The sequence below is a fragment of the Lepidothrix coronata genome, unplaced genomic scaffold (assembly GCF_001604755.1).
Source record: "Lepidothrix coronata isolate B3197 unplaced genomic scaffold, Lepidothrix_coronata-1.0 Scaffold35, whole genome shotgun sequence".
Classification (NCBI taxonomy): Eukaryota; Metazoa; Chordata; class Aves; order Passeriformes; family Pipridae; genus Lepidothrix; species Lepidothrix coronata.
In genome coordinates, this window is record NW_016690215.1 from 2,585,455 (window position 1) to 2,612,879 (window position 27,425).

General features: G+C 38.6%; 1 protein-coding gene and 1 long non-coding RNA gene across 5 annotated transcripts in view; one reads left to right on the forward strand and one right to left on the reverse strand.

Moving 5' to 3' along the window:
* Nucleotides 1-27,425, reverse strand: part of ARHGAP6 (Rho GTPase activating protein 6) — a 327,622-nt gene that overhangs the window by 126,285 nt on the left and 173,912 nt on the right. Inside the window, exon 1 of one of the 4 annotated variants that reach the window (XM_017812355.1) lies at nucleotides 1,021-1,121. The exons of the other annotated variants lie outside the window; for them this stretch is intronic. The gene's annotated coding sequence lies outside the window, so the exon portion shown is untranslated. Of the gene's footprint in view, nucleotides 1-1,020; nucleotides 1,122-27,425 lie in introns of those variants that run through there. 4 annotated transcript variants of the gene reach the window in all.
* LOC108496022 lies at nucleotides 7,728-13,194 on the forward strand. Its single transcript, XR_001874290.1, has 3 exons — nucleotides 7,728-7,944; nucleotides 8,036-8,174; nucleotides 12,501-13,194. It is a non-coding gene; the product is annotated as an uncharacterized LOC108496022 (long non-coding RNA).

Here is a 27,425-nt window from a genome sequence, read left to right on the forward strand (position 1 = left end):
ACTAATGTCACGATAATTGGTATTAATACTCACTGTAGCCAAATGCTTCCTGCTGAGTCATGTTTGAAATACCAGATCAAAAGGCAGCAGACAGAAGATAGACTATATTCCTAGAGGTCACCAAATAGTTGGTAATGTTATTTGTAGTGAAGGTCACTACCATAACAAGAATTACACAATGCAGTTGCCTACAGTTGCAGTGGTCAGCCTCAAATGATCTTGCTCTGTCCAGTCCTACAGCTGCAGCTTAACAAAACACGATATAGACACAGTAGCTAAAAACCACAAGACACTAGCTCAAGAGGTCTGTACTCAATGTCATAAGTGACATTGGGTAGACTTCAAATTCTAGGTGAAGCATATCCATTTAAATATAAATATATTTTAGCATTATTTATAGGTCTAAAATTACACATAGAGATCTACCAGGGCTTTCTAAAACAGAAGCAAGTCAGTTGCCTAAGCCTTGTTGCATTCAGCAGCTGTTAACTCAGCAGTTTGTTTAAATACTACAAAATGCCACAGAAGACTTCCCCTACATGTATGTGTGCTTAGGCATTTCCAAGCATCTGGCCAATAGGTACATGTGAAGTGAAGCCCTTTAAACTTCCCCATTATGTAAGTCATTCTGCCCTATTTGATGAATTTTGTGGTGACTATCATAATCAAACTGTGTATTGTATTCTTTATGCAGAGGCACACATACATAAACAGATAAAAAACAGTTTCTAGAATCACAGGGAAAATTCTGTAGACATGCCTACATTATTTCACAGTCAGCTACAGTGAGCTTTTGAGCTAACCTATGTAAACGAAGCACTATATTCTCCCCAGTTTACTCCTGGCAGGCATAAACAGGTCTCCAGAGCTCCACCAATTCCTATGATGTACCCCTTCCTGCACCTTCAGAATTACTTCCTTCCCAAATCCTTCTTCTAGACTAGCCTTCCCAGCTAAATTCTGAATTTAAATAAGCAGTTAAGAATAGCTGGTTTCTCAAGTGCATAATGATCTACTTACCCTTTTATCCCAATCTCAGCTGTCCTAGGTGGTTTGCAGACACCTGTACAGCAAATGCCAAGGGACTGGCTATCTCCTCCCTTCCTTTAACACAGTTTAACTCTGAAAATATGAAAAATTACCTCTTTTCTGTCTTCAACAGCACTTTTAAAGTGGTGGTGGGAGGAGTAGAAAGTCTCCCTATCTTGCAGTGTAAGAAAAAGCTAAAATTCCCATCAGAAGTGACTCACCAACATTAATCATATATACACCAGATTGAAAGGCACTCAGAACATGAAGCTTGAATCCCATCCTCAGTTAAGCAAATGAGAAGCAAATTGCTCAGTACTATCACATTATTTCAACTGCTGTATCGGTACAATTTTGCACAATGAAGCTGATTAATATAAATTTATTGTTTCTAGCACTGAATTCCTACAGAGAACTGCTGCTGAATCTTTTGGAAGAACAGACATCTGAGTAGTATGCAACTTCCTTTATCTTGAAATGAAAAAGTATCAATGTAAAATATTTTCATATGTAAGACATTCACATCACTTACCACCTGTTTTATGCATTACAATGAATATCATTATTGCTTAACCAAGCAGATGCACATCAGAGTCTTCAGTAACCAAATTACACTGCAGCTTGAGATATTGCATCTTCTGTTTACTTCTCTCGGAGAGTATTGTGAGATTTTATTCAATAATATGAAATCCAAGTACAAAAATCCACAGAGTACTGTTTAGACTCAAGATTACAGACAAATGTTGGGAGTTAGGGAGGATGAAAAAAAAGAGAAAAACAGTAGGAAAAAGTCCTACTGTCTCCAAAATGAAGCCTGAGAATGAGAGGATTTATTTTCTTATTTAAAAAAAGACAACAAAGTCACATTTGGAAATACACACATGCCACAGAGCCTACAAAGCAGGGAATTTTCCCATTCATAATATGTACTCAATACCGCTCTATGTTCTTCGTAAACTGGACTCAGGCTTTTTGCCTTTCTGGTGTTTTTAATTCTGCCTAATACTATTATCCAGCCCTCACAGCACTATACCCAGAATTGTATGTGAAGAATATTCTATTAACCATAAAAAACAACAGTAGAATTATAAAAAGTGAACTACACTCCTTCTGTTTTTCAGGGAAGTAGTCTAATGCCCAGGAACCAGATTACAATCTGACACCATCTTGTAAATTCAGGATAAATCAAGTGCTGCTTTAACAATACTTTGGCATAAAAGAAATCAAGACTTCACTGCAATAAAGTGCTTGAGCTACTGCCAAGTTAGTAATTTCTATTGGCATTTAATTATAGTGCATTTCCTGAAGCTAAGGCACAACTTTACCATGAGCAGGGCTACTCTGAGCAAGAGACTTGTTCTGTTCAAATGAACATTCATCTGACAAATAGGTTTAATATGTAGCAATGTGTGACATAGAAAACCAGGTAAAGCTGTAAATTTAGCTCCTCACTGAATGTTAGAGAATATTCAACCCAGAAATTATAATTATCAATGTAAATAATAGCAATACTTAAGTACATCCTACTTATGTTTGCAAATGTAAGCACGAAACAGTCAGATTTCCTTCTGGGTAGAGGTATTTAAAAGAGTCCTGGTCAAAAATTGGGTTCTGATATACCTTCCACACTTATACACCTCTAGAGAAAATGTCTGCATAACATTCTAATTTTTGGTGACTAGGCTTTTTCACAGTATTTTTAACAGTCTTTTTTTGACATATTCAAAAAGAAGCACTCTACAGAAAGGCCTAGAGACATCCTGAGCTGCAAATATCCCCGAAGAATATATTCACCAGAATATGCCCTCCAGGTAATGTTTTTATGTAATAAATAACAAGAAAGTCTTTTAATAAAGTGATTTAAAATTGCTACTGATGGTCCCAATGCCATCAGTATTGTAGTCTGGGGTACAAGAGTGCAAAACCTCGAAAAGTCATATTAATAATGTAGAAAAGTTCAGCCTAAGGACTAACACGTTGGTTGCTACACAAGATCCTACACAGACAAAAATCAAAAGAAGGTAAGCCTTTGTTTCTTGATAGATATTGAGAGCATAAAGAATGACTGCTTGATTTTACTTTGAAAATGAACATCTCTACTCTCACAAAAAAGAGCAGTGTTAAAAATCAAGTGGGAATAATACCTCACATCGTTTGAGACTTGTGACTAGTAAGAACAAAATCTACCATGATTAAGTTTACAATGTTCAAAATTACATATACAGCATACTGAATCCAAAGCGGCAGAGGGGACCAATCCATATGCCTGTGAAGTATCCAGCTCTCAATAATCACTCCAATTTACATGTGAGATGATCAAAATGAAAGGTTTGTGTTAGATGCTTAACAGAGACTGTACATAGGCATTTAAAGTCAGCCCAGGAAAATTGCCCAGGCTTCTACAGCCCTTCTGGCATGGTCAATGAAATGTCAGTTTACAATCAATCCTCATACCTCAGCCCTGCCACACTGCCCTAAGGTTCACACAGCAGTGATTGAACAGGTAGGAAGTTCAGGACGTGGTCTTCCAGAGTTACATATAAAAGGCAATGTGTTTACAGGAACAAGTGATGACCACAGCTTTAATTCCGAGACATGGAACTAGGTTCTTCTGTAAAAGAAAAGCTTCATGGCCAGAATACTAAGCAGATATGGGAATATATTTCTGGGGAAAAACAAACAAAACAAAACTAAGAAAAGAGTGAAGGAAAAAAAAAACCTCAAACCAAAGCCAAAAAACAGCCGCCACCACCACCACCACAATTAAAAAAAAAAAAAACCAAACCAAAAAAAAACCAAAGCAAACCCAAAAACCAAAGCAAAGACATAATCAACTAGTGCAAACATAAGACAAACAAAGGAATTCCTGATTTTAGGCTATTCTCTAACCTAGTGGTTAGAGTTTGAACTGGAGTTTGAACCTCCTGCCAGGCCACACTGGAGGACAGTGAACCCATGTCTTCTGGGTCCTGTGCAGCCCTGTCTGGCATCACAGCAGGTCTATGATACAGCACCTGCTTCTTCTTTCCATTGCATAGTGAGCTCAGGCACGCACTCAAGGATGTAGTTTCCCCTCCAAAAAAAGCCAAGCATTTCAAAGGTCTGTTACAACTTTGCAGTTTGACACTTCCCTCCCTATTTTAATTTAGTCCCAAGGACATTGTTTAAGGTCAGCTTCGTAGAAGCAGGAATAGAAGTCCAGCACCAGTCTGAGATGTGGACCACACCCTGATGTTCACTGCCCAAGTATGAGTGCATCATTCAAGATCCAGGGCTTAATCCTTTCTCTTCTCCAGATGCTTCGCAGCAACTGTTGTCACTCAGGCTGGAACACAGTGTGAAGAGTGCTACATTTCAAGTACATTTCTGGACTCTTATGACTCTTGACTCCTCTTTCTTGTCTGTTTAGAAACATACGGGGGTAACATACACCATAAATAAAACAAATGTCTTTCAAGAAGGCCTCAGGAAGATGTTCAGAAAGTCTCTTGCAGTTTATGATTCAATCTGTCTCCTCTTGAGTTTGATCTGATGTGTTGGCCTGTTACAATCTGTGTGGTGCTTCAGATATTTTCAGTAAGTCTTAGTAAGACAAATTCCCCCCCCCTCCCCCAAATTTAGACTAAATTGGAGTTTTCACCCATTTTATCTGAAATTTTTTACTGATCAGAGTAGTAGTCCTAAATTGACAATGCACTGATATGGGCAAAATAGAAAGGGGCTACTCTGAATAAGGATAGTCAGAAATCGCAAGGTTATGTAAATAGAGAACTCACATGAAATCTGAGTCTCAGAGTCAAGGGAGAGATTTTATCTTTTACACTTATAATTAATTTCTAGCCTCGTTAAGCACACAAAAATATATGCTTGCCTTTCTTTCTGCCTAAGCGTACAAGAGTCTCAGAAAATTATACTGGTAAACAGGAACAATGACAAGTCTTGATTCTGGTATAAAGAGAAAGGAACAAAAGCAGGGTCATGAAAAATTGTAGAAGCAAGCATTGAATACCTGAAGGGAATAATTCATGGGAAGTTAATGAGTACCCAATATGAGACTGAGCAGGAAAGCAACAGAGTCAGAGACCTTTGGAGGAAAAGCAGCAAATGTAAACAAGGAGAACACAGAATGAAATAGGGTGTTGACAACAGGCAAATAAAAATTCAGATTATTAGAAAATTAGGAGAACTGAAATGAGCAATCAGATGCAGGAAGGCAGGAAAGAAAAAAAAAAAGGCCAAAAGAGTAATGAATAATTTCAAAAAATAATGCACTATTGAAAAAGAACAATAACATGATATACAAATCTTGGCAGCTTGTCAAATTTTAATTATCTTTTCAATTACTAATTAGGTCTTCTCATTGATTCAATGAGGAGACAAACTTTCAAGAGTTTTAATGTTATCTTTTTTGTCAACCTCTATGATCTGCCCATCACAGTGAAGAACCAGAATCCCATCAAAGAGCAGAATAGGACATTTGCTACAAGACAATCTCTGTCCCTTAATACTACAGAAAACCCAAGTAAACATCTATCCTAAATGAAGAACAAGGCAGATATTTCAATTACATCAGTGGAATACGATTTTACATGTGGTTTTGACAAATAAGCCTTTCTGAGAAAGCAACCTGTCTTAAATGGAAATTAATTTTTTTTCTTTGTAGTTTTGATTGGAATAATTACTTAAGCATATGAGCATCAAAGAGAAGACAGCTGATGACCATTAGCAGGCACACATGATGCACAGGAGTGGTACCTGCACATGATCATACCAAGTGCATCTGCATTTCTTTTTAACTGCTACCAGACTGATTTCCTTTTAATCAAATAAGAGAGAGAAAGACACTGCCTGGCCCAAAGCCAGCATTACCACTTCCAGGCCACCTTCTCTCCCTCCTCTGTAGGCATCAACACTGGAACATAGGGAGGGCATGAGGAAAGCCAGGAATTTCCCCTGCAGCCTTGAAAGGAATAGCAGTGCCTAGAGCAGGACAAAACTCCTACAGTTACTGCTGGAAACTAATGCCGGGCCCAAAGTGCAAAGAAAGGTACCTGGAACTTTGTTCTTGCTCCTTTAGGGATAGTACACAGAACATGTTGTTATTTACAAGCTACAGAGAAAAATCCAGTTGCACTCCTTTCCTTTATGATGGCTTTCAACTATGTATGTTAAATCTTAAAAATTATATAAATTAAGGTGCATTACCCAGGGGAACATTAATTCATTTTTGTATTACTGCTTTTCCTAAAATACTTCAATAGGTATTCATTTCAGATTGAGCCTTAAATCTTTTTGCCCAAATTCAGTGGGAATACTCGTGCAATACATGTCTTAGTGAAATTAACGTGCATTAAAAACTGCCCCACTGTCAGTCATGAATCTTGCATGAGACTCAATATATATATAGTGCTTTCTCTGGAGCAACCTGGGAAGGCATCTTTTATCTCTTCTTTGATTTTACTGTATCTGACATAAATAAAAATGCTTTTTCAGAACAGCTGTTGTTATAGATTAGGTATAATTAATATGATGTTGAAAATGGAAAAAAAACTGAATTAAACTGATTCTGTACATCTAGGGAACTCTGATAAAGTAAAAACTCCTGTTCACAGTTTTGTGAGAACAGAAAGTTTTCTGCATATTGGAGATGCACACAAAGTGCACTAGAGCAAACAGAAAGATTAATTGCTGTACTCTAAAATAAGCTAAGTCCAAAAAAGACATGCACTGACTTCTGTCCTCATGGTCACTAAAAGGCAAGAACAAATTTTACAGATTTTACAGAACAACACTGGGTTTGAATCGGGTCAGAGTATCTGAAATTTTGCTGGAAATGAGAGAAAAGTTCAAAGGCAAGCAAACTTCCATTTTTGCAGCAGAGAAGGCAGCAGTGAGAAAATTAATCTTGTGCATTAATCTTAGCATTCCTCACAAGTGACTCAGGGCTGCAGAAGAAAACATTCCCACTATCTGGTTAGAAAACGTCATGTTTCCCACGTGGAAGAGAGAAGAGGAGCTCAAGCAGTGCTGTTTTTACTACTTTCACCCTGATTAATTTGCTTGCAGACCCTTCTGCTGCTCAGAGTCCCAAACTGTTAAGGAAAATAGTTCCCATTTACCAACAAAAATTAAATTAGTCCTCATGTGTATAATAAGCTTGAGTCAGAGCATTTCTAAACAATTATTTAACTATTTATAATTTATTATAATAGTCCTTGGTAAAAACATCTTAGAATGACAATCAACAGCAAAATAGAAGATAGGCTAATAAACTCCATGGCAATATCTGTTTACACACTTAAGAGCTATAAAAACATTAAGTGGTGACATGCATAAAAAAGAGCCCATTGAGCAATGAAGAGTAAAAAACACCCTTGGAGAGCTGGAGAAGTCAGAGAGGTCAGAAAGCTACCTCCAGCACCTGAACCTCCATCACTTCTTGTGTCTGAGCCACATGTCTCGGTTAGAAGTGAAATCCCAATTCTGTCAGAAGCACTGATGACCACACACAGTTCTTATGCACCTCCACAAAAGCCAGTGCAGTTACCAACTGGGAAAAAACTACAGTTTTGCAAAGTGGTTTGCAAAAAGGACAGTCAGTCTTGATATTTTGCTCTTAAACCCTCGAAGCGTGCAACAGAAACCAGAGCACCCCATTGGGAAGGGCAGTTACAACCGACCACTTCCAGAACCGCCTGCGCGCGGAGCGAGCAGCTCCTCAGACCGACCCCAAAGGAGCAGCAGATGCCTATGTCCCGACTTACATCACTTCAGAGTGCTGAATGGCTACACTCCACACCTAGAAGAGGCCTGTATCATGCCAACTCTAGGCCTGCTCACCCTCCTCAGGCCACGAGTGCCAGCATGGAAATTGCGACACACAGAAGAGTGAGCAGGAGGCCAATTGCACCAGAGGTGGGTGTCCAGGGTGCTTGCCCCAGGATCCTCCACCTCACCCAGGGTGAGGTGTTCCTCAGCATCACCACCTCTCACCCACATCCTGCAGGACTCAAGAGAGACTCCGGGTGGATTTGAAGATTGGATTGGCAGGACAAGCAGCTGAGCACTGAAACCTAATTTACTGTCTTGATAAAACATATGGGACAGCAAGACAGAAGACTCAAAAATACCTCCAGTTGAAACAGGTAAAAACCACCAAATCTTAACCACTTGCAAAACAAGAAGGAATCAATGTGAAACAATTAAACTATACAGAATATTCAGATTGCTATTTACGAATCTTAAAAGTATTTCCCATACATTTACTCAACTGAGCTTCTGATTTGTTTTGTATTTGTGTGACATGAAGGTTCAATTCAGAATGATTTTTCTCTTTTTATTTACACATGGGAACCTTTTATGATTCCAAAGCAATTTTTTACTGTGTCTCTGATTGAAAATTATCAGTTTGGACTGAATAGTTTTTCTGAACCAGCTTAGGTCTTTCAGTTATTGCTTTTTCACAATACAATATACTGAAAAAGGATTGAAACTGCTGAAAATAATTGTATTGGCAAGCAAGAAAGGCAAATTACTAAGGGCAAATATTTCAAGTTTTTAAAGCCAAGTCCTCCTATTACAAATTCTATGTCCAACTCTCTTCCACTTTTCTTTATTAAATATTTTATTATATTCTAACAGGCAGAAATGTTGTACAAGGACATAAAATATGCTTTAAATGTTTTCCCTCTCTCTCTGTATCTTGCATGTTAGGTCAGTTGTCCCACTTCACAGCTTAGCTGAAAATCTGTAATAAAAAAATTGAGGAAAAATACATTTGAAGAATGCCACAGTAAAACATGGAAATTTTTGCTGTTTCAGTGAAACTCAAGGAGTTTTTCCACTTGTCACTCTATGGTAAGGGATGTAAGAAAAAAAGGATTTAATTCAAGTTATTAACAGATTTTTCCATTTCTCTCCTGTATCTCACTGTGGTTTACAACATCCTTAGTCATGTTTGAGTTTTTTGTTGTTAGAGGAGTGGTTTTTTTGGTTGCTTTTGAGTTTGGCACAGACAAAAATGAAGTGCCTCCAAGTCATGACCTATTAGAAGCTTTTATATGAAAAAATAAAATAAAAGCTTATTACTAGCTAAGTGTTCACTTTAATCTGTCAACAACTTACAAAAAAAAAGATGAGAGTGCAACAGCATAAAGAATTATAATATATCAACTACATTTGACTGCTGAGTTTCCAAGGTGATTTTAAAAATTAATACTTTAAGAAAATACATATATTAGAGACTTTCTAGTACATACATGAAAATGAGACTATAGCAGTTATTACAAGACAGAATACAACACAGGAAGGTGGTACTTATGTTCTTATAACAAAGTTATGGACTTCAACAACTTCCTTCCCCTCCTGTCACCTGACACTTAACAATTCACCAAAAGGAACACCAAGTAGGCATCCTCCACGCTTACTCATTTTTTCATCCATCCATAGCCCACTAATTATCGTAATCTGCATACATGCTAATATTCATATTGACTAACTTGTTATAAGCACCTTTCATACATACACCGTACACTGATGTAAACTTCGGGAAGGATTATAAAAAAAACTTCATAAAGAAATGTACTGACTAATTTAATCAACGTCTGACAGCTTCACTAAAAGATTTCACTGGAAAAATACAATCCAACAATAGAAATCCTAAACCTAGTTAACATTAGCACAGTAGGGTAGAAACAGCAGATATTTGTTTTGTATGGAGTGACTGCTGTTCTAATGCTTTAGAGCATCTCAACCATATAAGAAAGGCCATCTCTCAAAGTCACTCACATTCATCACCTACAAAAACAGTAATAAAGAAAGCTGTTGATCTCTAATAACTGAAACAAGTAGAATGCCAGACATTCTCAAAATCAACAGAAAAACAGGGGAACTCAAATTACCAAAAAGAGAAGTAACATGCCACAAAAGTCAGTAAAAGAGAAGGAAGAACACACAGTTATACTGACATGTTATATTGGCCTCAGAATGCAAGATTCTACCTCAAAAAAGTCAAAAAGTTTAAGTTAGGACAACTATAATTTAAGATCTGTCATAATGCCATTATTCTCTGTAAAAAAAACCCCTAAATTCTGGGATTTCTTTGATCCCTATTTTAAACAACAAGCTAGAACGCAGAGAATTGTAAATGTCAAAAAAGCAATCCCTATATAGCTTCAGATCTTAAAATACAAATTTTTAAAAGAGCTCTTCAGGTATATTTCATGCTGTCAGTTTGGTTAGTAAGATACTGAAAGCTTAAGAGTAGAAATACTCTGCTGAAGGCAGTGGGACTACACAAACTGAATTCAGTCACACAGGATTTTACCTTAATCTTTAATGCTGATTCTCCAAAACTGCCCGTGTAACTACCTTCATGGTAGACAAAGAAGAAAAACATAACACATATCCTTTATGACTGTACTTAACCATTACTCACTTCTTTCATTCACTTAAGATTTACTTCTTGATCTACAAAATCTTCTGGTCGCCTGTCAAAACATGACCTATTTTCTCAACTGCTTATTATTATTAAAGATCTTCCTCAGGAGTCATTTGACCTGCCCCTCATTGATCTTGTCCCTTTCCCTACAATACTTGTCTTCTAATCCACCTAATCTGCCTGGATGAACTCTACATTGTCCCTTCCCCATTTCCTCCCCTTAGACTTCCTGACTCTCTTCAGTCTATCTTCTTCCTCACTTTTTTTTATGTCCATACTGTATCCTAGCAATGCATTAACAAAAAAGGACAATGACTGTGAATACAGGTGCATTAATCTCTCAACCAACCCCATTACTACATTGCTTTGCCTGCTTCTACTCTTACTCAAACAGCATTCATTAGTAGTTGTCTGATTCCTTCTTAGCTTGAAACATAGGCAGATCAGGCAGCTGCTGCAGCATTGCCACTGGGTTAACTCCGTGATAAGACTACAGCTGAGAAGACTCTGCTCACACAGCAACTCCACAACGAATATGAACTACATTTCCCTTTAGTGGCAAAAGAACAAGCCATTTTTTGTGTATCATGGAGTAATGTGTATCATTTGTAATGCTCAGAAACTTAACAGGCGATATGCAGCAAACTAACATTTACCTTGATGTAACTTGCTTACATTTCCAAAATGTAAACTCTTTGGGAAAGCTGTTTTAAGTCTTGCTGTCCCATTAGGTATCTTCAGAGTATATATATTCTCCCACTATTAGCTGCTCTACATAGTCAGAGAAATGTAAAGGAACATTATTGCAAGTGACAATCAAGCCTTTTAAGCTATATGTAATAGAAAATGTGGCAGAACATATCCACATGATAAAAAAATCCTCCATCTGAGTAAGAGTCCGTGAAACCTCTCTAAAAGCCCTGTTTCTGATATTTATTTTAACCTTGCAGAATTTTGGTGGGGTTTTTTATATGAAGGAGACTAAAAATTAAATATTCTTCTCTTATAAATAATGCAATAGAACCACATTGTACATACACTGTAAAGCAACTAAGGATGTTTAATCACTTTTTTCCTAGGATTCTCCCTTAATTTGACATTTCAAAAGTTGTACAGCACATCAGCAAAAATAATGCACTGATGTGAATATTCTGACAGAAACACAGACATCTGCCACTGCCACATGGAAAGTAATTTTTAAACAAATAAAAAGCTACAAGGCCAAAAAGAACATTTAACCACAAAACTATAATTTATTTTCTAATACATCTTCATATGTGGTAACTAGTCCCTGTCTCTTACTGTTGAGAAGGTATTAGACAACTTGGCAACTAGATGACAATAAAACAAAATTTAAAAAGGTCTGCAGATGTTCAACCCTGTATAGGTCTGAGCATGTGAAAGGTGAGAGGTTCCCCAGATGCTTAATGCTTAACAAGAACTTTCCATATCTCCTGAGACCAAGCCTTAAAGAGCTTTTTATTTTTTGGTGCCTGCCCGTTTAATATAAACTTATCTCCTTGATTATGTGTATTCTGAGAAATGAGAGCAGTGTACTGTTTTTGAATAAATCTTTACCTTTTCAAGCCACACAGCTCTTGATACCTTTTTAGCCATATACTCCTACAGCTCACTTTGCATGAATTAATGTGACTTTCCCGTAAAAGCTGGCTTTAACATCATAAATAACTGACAAGTGTTAAATAAACTCCTCAGAAAGGAAAGCTCAGGATGAGATGGAGACTCCCTGCAGGCACCCCACCTGGCAGCAAGAAAGCAGAGGCCACTGCAGCTGCTAGTCCACACCACCCCAAAGCTTACTGGGACATTCCAAGGCAGCAGCTCTTGTAAATATTTTGAATGTTGCATTCACGAGGAACATAACTGGGCAAACTGAGTGCACCAGCAGTATGGAAGTTACTCTGAGAAGATGCAGGTTTTATTAGAGACAATGCTTTCAGCTTCCCTGCTCATGAAAAACCTGGGGCTAGCATATAGCCAAATTTTCACTGTTTTTCTCTCATTTTTTCAGGTGACAGAGCAACACATGTGTAGTACATCCTAAAAATAAGGTAGAAGACAAGCAGTTTACAAGCACATCTGACAGCACTAGCCTAATAAGCCTGTGGTCATCCCTAAGCTTCCCTCAAACTGTACCAAAGTAGGTCATCCACTTTTCCTCTTGAGCAAGTGCAGCAGCTTCAGACCAACTATATTTTTCTGCCCTTCTCACTCTTCTCAGGTTGTGCTTTACATTTGCTCTTACATACCACTGTCTGCCATTTTCCTTAGCCTGCTATCTATCCTTGGTGCCTTTACACCATACATCAGTACATCAGCCCTTTCACTTGCACTCGTGTGGTGCCATCTCACTGTATCCGTGTGGAAACCTACTGTGCCCTGGCTCCCTAAACTCTTACATGTATGCAACACTGCTGAGGGCAGAAGGAGATCAGGGGGCCTGAGGGGAACCATCAAGGACTGCTCTAAAAGACGATTAAGCAACACACATTTCCAGCATAGCGGCTCTGTGCGTGCATTCACCAGGTCCAGGGAAATAACACATCTGAGGAAGATGGAGTCTCCTCTGGCCGGGGAGGCCGTCTGGAGGACGAATTACAGGGCAAGGACAGGACTCTCCCTCAGCACTGGGCCTCTGCCAAGGCAATGAGATGAAAGGACTTGACCTCTGAAACTTGCCCAAGGATTAAATGAGCTTCTTCACATTGCGTACGAATGCAACTGTTTTGATTGTGGTTTGCCATCCTACTAGACTGTAATAAGAGTTTTTCTCTCAGCATAAACCAATTACATCAACAGTCCAAGGCGTTGTGGGACAGCATGTACACGCACACTTCCTCCATGAGCATCTCCCCTGTGTGACACACAACCACCACACCAACCACTCTTTTTAACAGGGAGGATCAACCCTCCTGGCCCACAGGCAGGGCAGGCCATCACAAGGCAGATCCTTGCTGGATACCATCATGGTGCTCAGTCAGGTCAATATAAAAAGAGACATTCTTATTACATGTAAAAATTTAGTACGAGAAAAATCCTTCAAATATGTCTTTAAAATAACCTCATTCTCTTCCCTAACGTGGCTGTCATCAGTGGAGTCTTCTCATTGTCTAATGTGAAGATGACAAAGGGCTCCAATACTTTTACAAAAGAAAATAAAGGTGCACGAGGAGAGTTATTTTGTAGCTTCTAATAATATTTTAAGTAATGGAGAATTAAAAGCAGATATGAAAATACCAATTGATAAAAATGCAGTACTTTCTGAAGAACAAGTACTGATTACCTTAAATGACAACAGATGGGTCTGATATCTTCACCCAAGGTAACAAGGTACAAGAAGAGAGCATTTCACCTTTTCAGCACCTACCTCAAACACTACAGTCAGTTACACTAACAAAAATTTATATTGCCATCAGACACTCAACAACGGGCTTCTGTTGTGCTAGGTTCCCACCTCAGAAATGTCTCAGGAGTGAGTTACCCTTCTCACTCGTACCACGGCAGGTGACATGCAAGAACAGCGGCACACACTTGTCCATTTACCACACATAAAGTACATGCTACCTCCTGCCCCTCAAAGGCCCCACGCCTTACTTCTCAGTAGTACCAGCCAAGGCAATTCCTAAAGCAGAATCTGATAAAATCTGAAAGAAGTAGCTTCTACCATCTGGATGATTTAACTGATGTATGCTAGAACGGCCTGTCTGTCACTGAACCTGGGCCTGTTATAATCACATACACTGCCAGGGATAAGAGGATTTTGTGTACATGACAATCAGCTTGGTAACCTTGACTGAGACAGTGAGGGAACCGTAGGGAGCAAAAAAAGGTATAAAGTCTTCTGTAAAGATAAAGTGGAAGAGTTAATATGTCATCTCTAATATTCATTTCATTATACTGATGAAGAGTTTCTCTGATGGACTGGGGAACACAGTCACAGACTCCAGAGAGCAGCTCCCCAAAAGGGACAGACCTAGTAGCTTTCCATTTTAAATTCCAAGAGGACACTGGCACTGTAACAAATTAACCTCTGTGAGCTTCCAAATACCCAGTGGGATGTTTGTGTTTAGCAATACAACAAAACATTAGTGCCTCCCAAACACTAACAATGTGACACTTCTTGCTACTGACAGTCAAACAAACTCACTCTTTCCCAGCTAAAAAGTATTATTAAATCCTAGCTCCTAAGAATTAAAGGACAGATAGGTACACAGGTACTTAACTCAGTCAAGATCTTTTAGGGATTCTTCTACTGAGGAGTATTAGCAGTTCAGTCCAAAAACTTCATGCACATCACATAAGATGAATACTGCTCACAGTGAGTAGAAACAGCCACTGTTACAAAAGGAGACTCCCAAATCATTAATCATTTCCACAACAGCATACATAGTCCAGGCACGTTCCTTGTTCTTGCGCACCTCCAAGAGCATACATTCACAGTCCAAAGGAAAGCTACAAAGCAATGACAAATCACCTCACACTATAAACACAAATATTTGGCTAACTGACTGGTTCTGAGAAGCATCCAAAATAACAGAAAAGTCATTTTCTCTTTTCTGCTAAAAAGTTCAGCCCTCTTCTTCTTCTTCTTCTTCCCCCTTTCCTTTCACGGACTGAAGATGGTTGGTCCAGCTGGTTTTATCTCAGTGACTTCAGAACTGGTTCATTCTCTTGCAACAGTTGCACTCTTCTTCCTTACAGGTAAGGTATGGTTCACCACAACAGTCTGTGGCTGGAAGATACTACCAGTCTTCCATGGGACCTTACTACCAATGTAAATACTTTTTAACTCTCATTTCAAAGTCTATCAGGTTTTTCAGTCAAACTTATTTTTCCAGAAGTTATCAAATAAGCATTTCTCTGTTCTATTCCTTATTTAGTAGCTACCATGTAAGACCACTTGTTGAAGAACACCTAAAGGCAAGTTTAATTCTTCAGTGTTCTGGTGAACGTGTGGAGCAAACCAAGTAACTGCTTTGGAATTTTCATCCTCCAAGGCATCCTTGCAAGGCAACATGCATTTTTCAGGAGGACACTAACACTGAGCCTAAAAATGATAAAACCTTTTAAATGCTGTACATCTTTGGGATAAAAAAATATCTACTGTCAGCAAGTCAAAGGGAGGGGGAGTTTTACATAGGACTTTCATACCTTGGCTTCAAATACAGAGGTAATATTAGGTATTTTCATCACTGATACAAGGTCATACAATTTGAAAAAAAAAAAAAAAAGAAAAAATCTAATTGTTCTTTTGACATCTTCAGGCTGGGCTTCAAGGCTTCAGTACTTTTGAGTGTTTGCCTATTAAAGCAATTAATTCTTTCATGTATTGGCATTATATGGATATTAAGTTTTCCTTGCTTAGAGGAAGAAAAGTGTTAACTGGATAACCAGGATTATAATTTTGGCAGTCTTATGCATTCAGAAAGATAAAACTGCATCTTTACATCTGACAAAAAAAATACTTAATGCCTTTACAAAATTATTGCGGTGTAAGGTTGTGAAGAAAATGTTAGGGGTCTTTGACTTCCTTGCTTTTGTTTCAAAACATTATTCCTGTTTGATAAAGATTTTGCAAGATGCATTAAGCCCACATGCAGAACTTCTTGGTCCTGAACCATGCATAAAGCTTTCCAGCTTCTTTAATTTCATACACATGAAAACTCAAGGAGTGGTGACTTGTAATCCAGTATAACTAAAATAGGAACCCAAGACTAGTGACAGGTACCATGTCTGCTCCTGAATCTTACTGTTTTGTTGGTTTACATCCAAGTTTTTTCCTTAATGCGAGTGAAAGATCCACACTAAAAAGAGAGAAGGCTTGCATCTACAAACCACTCAGGGAAAGTGGGTATGTAATAATAACAGATCTACACCGGCTTTTGAGGATAAGAGGAATTCTCTCTGCGCCAAAACCTTTCAGATGCCAGCTCACATTTTGGTGTAAGGTAGAGACATGGAGCTACCAACAACAGAGAAAACTTAATGCAGAACCAAGCTCATGTATTTCTGTCCACACTGTGTGAACAAACTGAGCACATGGTATTGATTCCCCCCTGGGACCATGCTTCCCAGCAGACCACTGCAGTTATGTCAAGCAGCCATCATAAGGTTCACAAGCCAGCTACAGTTGTCAAATGCTGCAGAGTTAATGGGCATGCAGACTGCCTGTGGTACCTGCAGGACAGGGCAGGCATGCTGCACAGAGGTACACAAACCTAATGACAAGGTCACCTCTCAGGCCCACATCACATCCAGCCTGCCAGACCTCTAGGGAAATTTGGGCGTAACACCAGAACTGCCCAGCATACAAGCCAAATATAGCAGGGCCACCAAGCTGGAAAACAACTTTGCAGAAGAGTTCCTGGTTCTGAAATTGAGCCAGCAGTGCATCCTCACAGAGAAGAAGGCCATCAGCTTCCTAGGCTGCATAAGCTGCATTAGAAAAAATATCACCAGCAGGTTAAGGGAGAGAATCCTTCCCCTCTGCTCAGTATGGCTGAGGCATACTTGGAATGCAGGGTCAAGCTCTGGAGAGACAGTACAAGAGACAGGGACTTACTGCAGCAGGTTCTCAAGCAAAGGGCCACAAAGATGACTAAGGAATAGGAGCATCTCTCTTACAAGGGAAGGCTAAAAGAGCTGGAGAGCAGACGCCTTAGGGGAGTCTTATCCATGTGTAGAAATACGTGACTGGGGGGGAGAAGTAAAGACTCTTCTCTGTAGTGCCCAGTCACCAGACAAGAGACAGTGGACATAGACTGAAATTCCACTTTACCGTGAGGGTGGTCAAACACTGGCACTGGATGCCCGCACAGGCTGTGTAGTCTCTGTCCACAAAGATAGCCATAACACAACTGGACACAGCCCTGAGCAACAGCTGACCCTGCTCTGAGCAGGGGTTGGACTAGTCTATCTCCAGGGGTACCCTTCCAATCTTAACTATTCTCCATAGCTGTAAAAATGAAGAGAAAAAACCAGATAACTTCTAATCTTTCCGTGGTAAAAGTCATATTAGATAGCACTCGTAAAACTAGCAAGAATGCATATACAGAAATATGGCTTTTTTAACTGACAGTGTCATTCATTGAAGCTTATCAGTAGACCCAAGAGAGTTATTACTTTCATTCTCCAACCTTCACAGAAGAAATAAAAACTGCTTTAACCCCATAAAACTTCTTCCATCAGATAAACAGAAACTTATCTACAGTAGTTTACCAATCAGATGAGAAAATAAGTGGCAAAATAGTATTTAAAAAAACAAATTAGTACATAATGCTGTTTTCCCCAAACCTTCACCGCCAGTCTTGAATTTGAGGGCTTATTAACATTCTAATTAGTACATGTTGAAATAAAAAGTACCTATTGTGATAAATAATTACATCTCACAGAATATTTGTAGTTTTTTATGAAAACAAATTTCTTCATAATTCAAAATGATAGCACAGTCTTTTTCACTATGCAGCATATGAAAGCATGATGGCTGCACGCTTATACTTCATCTAAATGTGGCCAATGAAAACCAACGCCAAAATCAAGAGTTCTCCTTTAGAGGATAAATAAAAAAAATAGGTAAGAAAGGATGTAATAAAAAGATTTGTCTGAGTAACTCATTACCAAACTACCCAAGAAATTAACACGCTAATAAACCTTTCAGTTTAAAAATAAAAAAAAAAATGCATCACACTTAGAATTTACTTTACCTATTTCATGCCAATGAGGAGGCTGACTCAATTTAGATTCAAGTCTACGTGAAGTTGCTCAAAACTCTGTGTCTAGGGAAGAAATCCAAGGAAACAGTCTGGTCTTTTACTGCAAATCAAAGAAAGCAATTCTCAAAATAAAAATTGCTGGTTTATAGAGTTACAAAACCATAAAGATAAGCCAGACCATTTCTTCCTTTGAGGAGTTTTTGCTCATCTCCCTGCCTTGAAGTTCCTCCACAGAGGAGTGGTATCTTTCTCTTGAACTCATGGTCATTGATGGGCAGCTCAATTCAAAATGCACAAATCCTGGCATCTCTCTGATGCTGAGACTCAGTTGGGAACAGCACTGCCCTACTTAAGTCTCTTGCCTTGACTTGCCTTCTCGCCAGGAAGCTTTTTCACAAAAGCTCTGTCCCAACTTGATGCCTCCTGACCACATTTTCCCACAGAGAGGGATTAAAATGCAAAGAGCTAGCTAAAGGCATACTCCATGACAAATGGGAGATGTGACTTTCACTGATGTCAAAACAGCATCAGCCATGGAAGTTTACTCAATGTTAAGGAGAGAACAACATGAAAAGATAGCATGAGTCCTTATGCCTTCAACCACCCTAGTGTTCTTTACTGACAGACATAGAGAGGATGAACTTGTCACGTTGGCAAGCAGTTATCCACAACTAGATTTAGCTCCATCGTGTACTGCCTGTACAGTGTCATGGCATGTTAATATTTATTAGGAATAAAAATACTGAGGAGTCCTATAAAGTAGGAAAGGTTGTTCTGCCCTCCATGTCATGATGATTACAAATGAAGTCAGTGCCCAGTTAAAGAGCCACTATTCAAAGTTTGGTAATAAAGCTATTTCCAGAGGTAAAACAGACAGACTTGGGAATGCTTTAGCAGTGCTGGAGTGTCTGACATACCAGCAATATCAGGGGCAAGAGGGAAGAAACAGTGAGAGAAGAAACAACTCCCACTCATGTTAAAGGGATTAGGATGAGTCCTGCAGACAGCACTACTCTACAAGCCACACAGAAATCAAATATGTTTTAAAAGTTCCATGTATAATAGTAGCAATGCCAAAAAATTTATCAGGATAGATTTCACTGCATTAAATTTATTTCTAGCCAGATCACAGCTCACAGCCTGTTGCCCATGCTAAGAGCAGCCTTGTCTAAGCCAAGGCCATTCCAGAGGAGTTTCACAGATGAGAAGATGCATTAAGGGTTTGACTTAGAGGAATGATTTTAACATTTTGCTAATCTAAGTGGTACTGCATTAAACCCATGCTAATACCTAAATTAATATATGAATAGAAAAAAGAAAACAAGATTGCTCTATCAGCTTGCAAAACCAAGTACCTCATGCCTATCAGACCAACATGCATTTCATAATAAAGCCACACCCTGAAGAGGAACAGCTCTAAATCTAGTGATGCCTAGTTAAGCACAGTGCCTGGTGGGAGGAAAGTTAGGTATAGTGTGCAACCTAATCACAACAGTTCAAAATGGGAAAAGCCAGAAATGTAAGGCATGTAGAAAAGAATGAAGTCATCCTGAAGTAGCAATCACATTTTTCACTTTCTTCAAAGACTCACAGGATTTGCCTACTTATAAAATAACTGTAAGCTAAGGAAGCACATTGAAAAAATGACAGGCAAATAAGCACTCCACCACTGAGTTCCCATTAGCAAACCATATAAGCTGAAATCCAAAAAGCCTCCATTGCTGCAATCTTTAGCAATTCATGGAAGCCAATTACTGAGTGCTTGTAAAACACTCTTCACATGCTTCTTTGAGACCCTCTCTCAGCTAGGTTTGTACAACACTCCCCACCCATGTGAACCAATTTTAAGGTAAAGAAGCCATGAAATGCACCAAACCTCCAGATAATTTTTATGGGGCTTTGCATTTCTGCTGCTGTTTCTGGTTTCCATTTCATTCCATTACTTCTATTATTTAATTCACTTATTTAATGATTTACATAGCACCTATAGCCTTAGCTATCAGCCATCTTCCCATATAGCCTTAAAAGGACTTGTTTGAGTTTGCAGGAGGAGAGGGAGAGGAGGAAAGGGGGTTCCTTCTGACCCTGCTATGTCAAGGTTGTTAGAAGCCAGCAAATCCTGGCCTCCTGACCCATTTTTAAATAGCAAATTATGAAAAGAGACCTCACACTCTTTCTCACTAAATTCTGTTTTATGATTCTACTCGTAGTGAGAGATAAAAATCTGCATTTTGGTGACAAACAGAATGTGAAGCATTCTATAATTTTCCCTTTAAAAGGATGCAAGAATCGCTGGCTCCTTACAAACTCGTCATACTCAGCACACACACACAAAAATTTAAACAAGTCCTTTTAAGGCTGCATAGCTTCTGTCTTAAAAAAAAAAAAAAGAAAGAAAGAAAAAAAACCCCCACAACCCTCACATATTTGCTGGACTGGCTTGCTAGCGCTTCCCAGGGCTCTTCTCCATCCCTTTACGAGAATCAAATCATACCCTGTCCCCAGACACATGGGGACAAAACCGCCCTCATTCCCCAGCAGAAGGGAAGGGATGGCCGAGTGACATTTCTTCCACTTGGCAGAAATCTTGAAGTATAAAAAATATGAATATTTTAAAATTACACTACAAATGCTAAAAAAATTAAAGTGGGAAAAATAGAATTGGATTAAACCACTAAAACTACAAGCTGTTTTTCTGCCCCAGTGACACTAAAGCTTGATCTTCACTTTCCTAATGCACTTGACTACTGATCTTTGCTTGCTGAAGTTCTGCATTTCCTGCCTTCATGACATTAATGTACTTTAAAGCCCAGAAGACCAATTGGTGCATAGGATTTTATGTCTTATAAAGTGACCTTCCCCCATCATAAATACATTCCATAATAAAGTCTAGAAATGAAAATATATGCTAACTTTTTCAGTTTTTATGTCCTCCAGCATGTTTTGTCTCCATGGATACTAAAGGCTCTATTTTTCATTTATTCAGAGTGGAATATGAGCTTTTGAAAAGATATACACAACACTAATAGTCCTCACACACAAAACCCACCACAAATTCCCCAATGTCAATCTTTTTAATCTAAAATAGTTCTTCTGTGAAAACCAATACATCTTGTGGACCCCACAAATCCTGGGCAAAAGAGGTATTTCCCATTCCAGCCACACTTTTCATGAAAGAACATGAGAAGAGGAAGGTGAGCATCAACTGATTGAGAGGTTGGTCGAGAAATACTTGCTTCCATGGAAGAATTGCTAACCTGAGTTTATTTATGTCTATCTTATGATTCATAGCTGTGCTTTAATGGAAAGAATTGTTTATTTTCTGTTTATTCCCTTGATGAATCATTGACAATAATCACACCCTTCTCATCTTCCCTTTCACTTTGCAAAGCAAAGCTATTCTCCTCCAGTCCTCAAGATGATAGTACCTCTATTTTTCTTAAATGTTTTTATACAATTTCTCCAGATATTAATCTTTCTTGAACATGGGGCACTGGAAATGTACTCCTATTCTCGGTGAAACTGTATCAATGCTGTTTGCAACAAGATAAACACTTTCTCTATCAAAACCACCTGATACAAAGCTTAGTTAGAAAACTAAGTTAGAAAACTAAAAAAAAAAAAAAAAAAAAGAACCATCAAATTACTCTGGCACAATCTGGCTACAGTAAAATTATGCTTCATTTTCCTCTTATCTTCCATTCATCATTATTCCTTGTTTTTAGTAATGACTTTTTTGTTTTAAACTCTATCACACAATGAATGTCAGAATAATCAACCTATAGGTGCCCGAGTCACATTTTTGCTTTTTTTTAACAGCGAGAAATATGTTTCTTATTCTCCAGTCATATGTGAGCAGCTCTGGAAGGACTGAGCTATCAGAAATGCTTGAGATCAGATTTTATGTGTCACACCCCTACAAAATTTTGAGCTGGTGCCTAAGGCAGCCAACACAAACCTTGGAGAGAGAATAATATATTCTACAAGAACAATCAACATAGCTAGGGCGAAGAAAGTATACACAGGGCTTTTGACCTCTGGCCATTATTACAGTCATTTAGGGATGCTTATAATATGGTTCTCAGGATCCAGGAAGATCAGACACATTTTATTCTTAAAACAGAGATTCTATTTTTCAGGTCCTCACTTATACAAATTACCTTGGTTTTAATATAGCATCTCCAATATTATTACTCAATTATTGAGAGTGGAGGTAGAAAATATCTAGTTTTGAGATCATCTCTATAGTATTTTTAAGTTCTACTACACCCTCAATGCATCATGGCTTCATTTCAGTCCCCGTTTTTGTGTCTGAAGGGCATCTTTTATTTGCATCGGTTTCCTCTGCAAAGAACTCAGCTTGACTTCTGACAATTTATACAGAAGCCTTTAGCCTTCAAGCCACATCTTTCTTTGCAGGATCTCCTTGCAGTTAATGCTACATTTGCATTTCCAATAGAACGTTTTACTTTTGGTTTTGACAGCTTAGGGACTTTGATTTCTGACCAAAAAAAATGTCTCCCCTTTAAGTTAATTAATTAATCTATCTTCCCTTTAAGTTAATTAATTGTCTAAATTTTATTCCCTGCATTTTGTTCAACTTTCCATTTGAAATTAGTGAAATTGTCAGCACTTGTTCCAGGACTGTTTTCATAGCCAGCTCTTCCACAAGATTATTCCTACTTACCAAAGCCAAGCCTGAAATGGAGCGATCTTTTCATTCAATAACTATTAGAAGAAATATGTTGACTACTACATCCAGAAATATCCTTCCTATCATTATTAATAGCATCTTCTCCAAGGAATAAAAGTTTCCCATAGATATGGATCTCCCAGTAGTATTTCTTTCTCCAGCAACATTGACTTCTAGATGAAAGCTGAATTTGGCATCTACAGCAGACCCATCCCACTGCATCTCTCACCTTAAACCTACCCAGAAAAGATAAAACAGGAAAAGAATAAGTGCACAGGTCTCTGCTCCATGCCATCAACCAGGAGGCCTTCCAGGCTACCAGCAACTGTAATAATCTTCTCACCACCCCCAGGCTGTTCTGGCACTGTGTGAACAGGCTGGGAAGCACAGGTATCGTGTATTTCATACAAAACTCACTCAGAATCCATTTTTTAAGTACTCCTAATGACAGAAAAATTTAAAAATTCATAAACTTTGACAAGCTTTTTACAATTTCTAAGTTTGTGGATCCCTTCTGCCAAAAAATGTCAGAGAATTAGCCAATTTGACCTAACAGGATATTCTTATCTACATTAGACAGATGTTTACAGACAGACAAGTCTGAAGACAATTTAATCCTTATTTGGCATTTCAGAAGCACCTCTCACCTATGTAGTGTAACAAAGGCAGTTTTAAGTAACTTGAGTGCAGTTGTATTTATTAACACTTTGCATGAGTCACCACTCCCAAATGCCTTATGCTGTCCTTAAAATCATATTGGCATGTATTTCCTTTGAACATTTTGCTAAGTGCTACTAAAACTTTACAGCCCTGGGGAAAAAGATATAGGAGACAGGTGGCCCACTTACATTTTAAACAATGAAGTATACATAAATATTTTCCTCTTTACCCCATTCAGATTCACGACATGTAAAAAATCACCTTTACTTAATGTAATGTCATCCATAAAATGTTACAAGTATGAATTACATTTCCCCCAGAAAATGCAACATGAACAAAGGGCTACTGCTTAGCACAAAGATAATGATTTTAAATCTTAAGTGCAGACACTTAACAGAGGGGGGAAAAAAGCCAATATGAATTTTAAAATTAATTTTAAAAACAATTAGGTTTGCAATAGATTCTCTTTAAAGAGTATGTACTGTTCTGACTTTTTAATCTTATATTTTTTCCGTTTTCAAAAGTTTGGCAAAACAGAAAGAATAGCACCAGTGAAGCGAATGAATTAGGAAAAGGAAGAGGACTGAAGAAGTTCACATTATTTCTTTTTAGTTGTTGTGGTCATTTTTGTTAAATTCATATATATGTTCCAGGTAGAAGGGTATTTTTCCCGTTGACAATGCATCCATAACCATCGACAGGGAAATTTAGGAGTTGGAAGTTTCCTTCAAATTAAGCTATCCATCCAGAAATTAGTCTGGCACAGAAGTAGCAGTGCAAACAAAAGAAATCTGTTCATATGAGCAGAGGGTTTATCCACTATAAATGAACATCTGCTTCACTTACTGTGGTTTACTGTGGTAGAGACACATCCAGGAGCTTCTTCCACAGTTGTTACTCCAAGTGCCAGGAGTCTTTATACCCTGTGGGCCGTGCTGCAGATACTGGCAGAAGGGCAAGGGGCTGCAGCGGCTGCAAGAGATCAGTGCTTTGGCTGTGGGCTCGCTGCCAAACACTAGGGCAGCAGGGTCACCTTATCTGTGCCCTTCTCTCTCTCATCAGTAGTTTGCAATTCTCCTTTTTCATCTCCCGTTATCTACAGTTTGCTATCTCCCAACTCCACCTCTCCCCCTTCTGTCCCCAAAACCATTATGAAATGCATTTCAAAGGAAACTCCCATAGAGTGAGAAAGATGAGGTTATGTGGTCAGCTTCTCTCTCCTCCACCTGCAGAGGCAGCAGATCTCAGTCTCTGAGAAACTGATTCTTCTGAGAAACTGCAGAATAAAGCTGATTAAGGCAACTATTTCAAAGACAGGAAATTTAAAAAAAAAAAAATCAACCATCAGTTGAAAAGGTTGCCAAGGGTGGTACTCATCTAAATGAAGAACATTGCAATGTTGATGTCAGCTGCTAGGCTTGGGCTCCGTTTATAGTTGGGATGAGGAAGAGTTTCTGACAGAGGACATTTTCTCTTTGACTTCAGGCCATGATACGAGGTTCTGTCACTCTGCTCTCCCCACTGTGTGTGAAGTTTATCCCTGAAGAAAGCAACAAGTGCAGATGACAGTTTCCAGGCAGAGACACAGAATAAAGGTGTCCATTACAACAAAGAGCCAGCACCGTTCCTCAGGCAAAACAAAACAAAGGGAGAAAAACCTGGACAAAGAACTGGACAGCAAAAGTGCAGTTTCAGCTAAAAGCTCATATGCATATGTTGCCCCAAGAATAAATTTAAGCCAATGATGACTGTCAGTCACAGGGCTCTGGAAGAGCCCTTCAAATGAAGGAGTGAACTGAAAAAACCATCCTACTACTGAGACACAGACCCTGCTGTGTTTATGTAAGAGATTACACACAGCTGAGTGCAATAGAAAGGTGCAGGGATCCACAGCCCAAGAGGTCCCCCATGTCTTACATTCTGAGATACTGGACAAGTGGAATTTTACTAAACTTTTCAAATATTTTGTTTCCAAAGAAATCCCTTTCCAGCTTCAAGCAAGTATGAAGAGTTACAGGCTCAAAGACTGATTTTCTTATAAAAAGTTACGTTAAAACAGAACCAATATGCTTCTGCGAAAGCTTCAGGAAAAGGATCAGTCCCTAATTTGCCAAACACAAAAATAATAATTGCACTAGCATGTTTCCAGGGTGCTTTTTTCTGGTTGCTATTGCCATTCTTTCTGAAGAAGAAAGTGATTCTCGGGGGAACAATAATTAATAGACTCAGTCGAGAGATCATTTCCTCCGGTCCCTCTGCAGTGCTAAATCGCATCAGTCTCCAGGAAATAGAGCAAAGTGAACAATCTAAAAACAATCTAAGCCTACCACAAATGTGAGGAAGACTTATACCAAAGCAATGGGGATCATGCACACATTTAAAAGAGCTCCAAGAAGCTGTTCTTTTTTTCTCCTCCCCCCCCATTTTCCTTGGTGCAAAAGTTGTACCTACACAGATTTACTAAGACTAGAAGTACATTTTTCAGAGGTCATTTAAGAAGTAATTTAAATATATTAAAGATTACATACATATAAACCTAGGGGAAGCATAAGTGAGCCAGGAAACTACCAAACACTCCTGACACAAATATAACAAATCCATGACTAAGAGGTGTCCAGTAGGATCACTGCAGACTCTACCCAGAACAAGGCTAAACAGCAGACACAGTTTTGATCCCGAATTAGAGAGGATGCACACGAGCATCAAAAGAAGGCACCAGAAAGCAGACTGTCAAAACTATTATATGACCTGAAAAACTTCTGGAGAAATTGTTTTTATGCAAGGGCAGCTGCGAGTAAAAGTCAAGCACATCAATGCAATCACTTTAAGTTCACCTCTGCTTTACCAATACATATATCTGGGCCCTTATACTTTTCTCCAAGTTGGTATATTGTTCATTCTCAGAACTAACGCAATTACTTCTGCTATCATCAAAACTGCAACTCTTTTTTCTGCCTTCTTTTTATTTGAATTTATTTTGGTTGAATGACAAAAGCTAACACTGAAGGATTTCTGAGAAGTAATTGTGCAAAACTTGCAGGTAAGGTTTCAATAACACCAACACTGAAAATACACAACACTCCATACTCACAATTGGGCATTAGACCAGCAAATCTGACCTTGCATGAGAACACGGCAGGCTGTTCTGTGTTTTACAAGATACAAGAAATGACTGTACTCACTCATAAAGAAAACATTTCAAAATGGATAACTGAACCTGGTCCTGGCAAGGTAACTTAAGCATCTTTTAGCAAGAGTGAACGAGCTTTCTGTTACAGTCTCAAAGGGCCAACCAGCAAGCCTTGCTCGTTCTCTCGTGTGGTGGTGGTTGATGCCAATGGCATTTGTTAAAGACCAAGCATAATTTGGTAATTGGGTAAACTTGTGGATAACCTGAGGTGAATACTTCCAGCAGCAAAGAAATACAAGAATGGTATATAGAAATATATGTAACTAATACATTGTAATATACATACAAAAGAGAAAGAGAGAAAGCTGATATGCTTGTGATTACAAGAGGCTCTTTTCCCAAAGAAATATCTTTTGAGCATTGTTCCTCACTAACATGATGGTTTGGCCTTCACGTAAGTGGGTATGTCAGCAGGGCTGTTTACAAGCCAAAAATATTTATGTGAATGCCTAACTCAACCTCTGAGTGCTGCTCTTCAGTGACATGGAACAAACAAAAGCTGCAGCTGAAGTCTGAGGGAGCAAACAACCCTCAGGACTAATGAAAACCAAGACGTTGGTAAGTAGTTGAAAAGACTCAAGATTCACCAAACACAGGAAGATAGGGGCTTTTTTCAGCCCTTTTTTGAGTGTCAATACAGTTTCTATACAAGGAACTCCTTTAAAATGTTACTCTGACAGA